This window comes from Corvus brachyrhynchos, unplaced genomic scaffold (assembly GCF_000691975.1).
Source record: "Corvus brachyrhynchos isolate BGI_N302 unplaced genomic scaffold, ASM69197v1 scaffold200, whole genome shotgun sequence".
Taxonomy (NCBI): domain Eukaryota; kingdom Metazoa; phylum Chordata; class Aves; order Passeriformes; family Corvidae; genus Corvus; species Corvus brachyrhynchos.
The window spans coordinates 6,192,514-6,195,507 of NW_008236184.1; the positions used below are offsets into that span (position 1 = coordinate 6,192,514).

A 2,994-nucleotide genomic window follows, 5' to 3' on the forward strand; every position below is an offset into this window, starting at 1 on the left:
TCTTTTTAACTCCCCTTGCTTTTTTTTTTTTTTTTTTTGCTTTTTTTTTTTGCTTTTTTTTTTTTCTTTTTTTTTTCAAATTCCTTTCTCATTTTCATGTTGGTGTTCAGGTTTCCTGGGGATAACCAGATATCATTTCACCAAACTGAGGCTGTGCACTCATAACTGAGAGTTATTTTGTCCTTCAGAATTTCAACAACTCATTCTGATTTATGAAAGAATCTGGCTAGGCTTGAAGATTCAGCTGGAGTTTACAGAGTTATAACTCTAGTCTAGACTCATTGAGTCAACAATAATAAGAAAGAAGCCAAACTGTCTTTTTATATCTTTTTCTGTAAACTACACATTTTAAAAACAGAAGCACTGAACTAGAACCAGTGTGCTGCAATTCAGTGCTGTTTGTACTGAATGTCTTTTTAGAAAGGGGTTGCATTTAAATAGAGACCAAGAAGAAATGAATATTCCAGTAGTCACCCTCAAATGAAGAAACATCCATAGCCAGGTTCATTGGCATTTACTGACATCTACAACCCTGCAAACAGACAACCATAGTGCAGAGAATGCCAGAACTTTCCATGGGAAATTACTGAGCTGGATGGGATTTTATACAGGCAAGAAGAGTGGGGCTGAATGCTTTGTCTCAAATATCTGTCAAAAGTCATACAACAGAATGTAATATCTTAGGTTTCATTGATGTCCAGAGCACTCACAGTTTGACAGGCCACTTCTTTGGAAAGTTTTACAAAGAACACTGAAAGACAAAGAAAAAAAATTGTCGCAGCAGGCTTGCCTAATTCATTTTAAGCAGTCTGGTTTAGTCTCTGTGCATTTCTTACCATTTAAAAAGAAAAATCAGGGATGCTGAATAGTTCCCCAAATGGTGACAAAACTGAGTGCTAAACAACGCCATCAGTATAGGGCAACTGGTGGTTTTTAATATTCTTAGACAAACAACAAAACCTAATTATCTTTATTTATTCAATAAATCAAGTTCAAATTTGATCTATTGAATTGTACTAAATATTGAAAATAATTTAATAAATAATCATAATTGCTAATTTATTATTGATAGTCATCCTTAGAATTTTTTGTAAAAAAGAATTAAAAACAGGGGGGGAAAGATAGGGAAGAATTCACCTCAGGCACCAGTAGTGCTGCAGAACCTGCTTAGGTTGCCTTAGCCATAGATAATGAAGAAAAATAGCTTGTGGAGCCAGGGAGGGAGCAGAACTGGGCTTGGAAAAGAGAATGGAAAGCAGGAATCTCTCCAGCAGCCACTCCAGCACACAGGGTTGCTCCACTGCCCCATGCTGCTGCCTCAGGTGGCTGGTGCAAGGTCTCAGGAATGCTACAAACCAGCACAGCACAGCAAGGCAAGGTTGGAAATGTGGAGGCATGAAGGCAGTGGTGGAGTGAAGTTTTTTGGGAGGCTGGGAGATTGCAGGAAGTCCTTTACGGAGGCAGTGTACCAATCCTGGCCCAAACTACGTCCTTTTTGAAACATTGCCATCACCTGCAGTCATGCACTGGCACATGACCAAGAAACACACAGTGCAGGACAAAGGAGTTTGGCAGCCTCATATGGACATAAAATACTGTACAAGGTGGGGATTCATCGTGTGGCTACGGTGACAAAAAAAGTTCTATTAATCATTTTGCTCTATTATCAAAAAGGGACTTGGTCTTGTGTTTCTTACATACTGAGATGTTAAAAAAGCAGGATCACAGCCAACATTGTAATTCTAATTAGAATATAATCAGTAATAGTACATAACACAAGTAGAGCATTTAATCTTGAAAAGCCTGTGCAAGCGTAAGATTGCTGGCTAAGAGCTAAGTTAGTGCAGCTGTTCAAATCACCTGTCATAAGCCTTTTGGTCTAATAATTTTAATCATTATACATTTGTAACTTCAGGTACATCTTTCAGGAAGAAAATGACAACCGTGGGGTGCGATTCGTTCCTTGGCTGGTGCCTCTCTGAGCATGCAGTGGCACTGAGCCACCCGAAAGCAGCAGTGATGCAGTCGATGTGACAGTGCAAGGGCAGATGCTCTGGACGGTAGAGGATGCTAGAGAAGAGGTAAATTTTCCACCGCGCTTTTCCCCATTAGCATCCCCTGAACCTCGCCTGGTATCAGCTCGAGCCAGCTTCTCCCCATGCAGGGGCTGCTTTAGGCACTGCGAGCTGCGTGTGCCTGCCTGTGTGTGCCCGCTCCTCCAGCTGTGTGCGTGCCTCTAATTGCAAACCCAGCACCTCGAAATGGGTCCAGAAGTTTGCATGATCTCCCTCTAAGCACATCCGCGGAGTCTGAGAGGTCTCTGCTTAAGAGATCCCGGGTTTTCGCCGCAGAAGGCAGGCAGTCGTGCTTTCCCCCCCATCTCCTGCCTCTGCTGAGCCACCAAGTGTTTCTGCCTCGGCTATAGTTTGCTTCCTCATTCCCACATCCACTGTTCGGGCGGCAACCTTTAGATGCCGGGATGGCGGTCTTTGTCCTTCTAGTCTATTTAATGTATTTTAATTGAATCGAGCAGAGAAAAAACCCCAAAACACATACCCAAAGCCCAGGGCATCAGGACTAGATACCCCTTCCCCCAAACAACAAACGGTTAAATAAATAACGAGATGCTAAACCAACCATCACCAAACGAATAAGCCAAAAATCAGCGTCAGCGCCGCAGGAAACGGGAAAGTTTCTGCGCCCTGAAGCTGGCGCCGCACGTCAAAGCGAGAATCCAGGGGGAGGGGAGCGGAGCGCGGCCCCAGCCCAGTGCCTGCGAGATCCAGGGATGCGCTGGTGCGCCCAGCCCTGCATCCCGGAGCGACTGCCCGAGAGATGCTGCTGTGACTTGGTTCTGCGCCGGGAAAAGAACGTCTCCGAGCCCCCACCCCCGTCTCCTCCCTCCCTCCTCTTCCTTCCCCCTCCCCCGGGTCCTGCGGGGAGGCGGGTTTAAGGTGGGTCGTGTGGCCGCGGTAACTTTCCTAACAGAGACAC

General features: G+C 44.8%; 1 protein-coding gene across 1 annotated transcript in view; it reads left to right on the forward strand.

Annotated features, from left to right (window-relative positions):
* The first annotated feature begins 2,320 nt into the window (after positions 1-2,320).
* The window catches only part of MEGF11 (multiple EGF like domains 11), a 255,687-nt gene continuing 255,013 nt past the window's right edge, over positions 2,321-2,994 (forward strand). The window contains exon 1 of the mRNA XM_017737045.1: positions 2,321-2,954. The gene's annotated coding sequence lies outside the window, so the exon portion shown is untranslated. The remainder of the gene's footprint in view (positions 2,955-2,994) is intronic.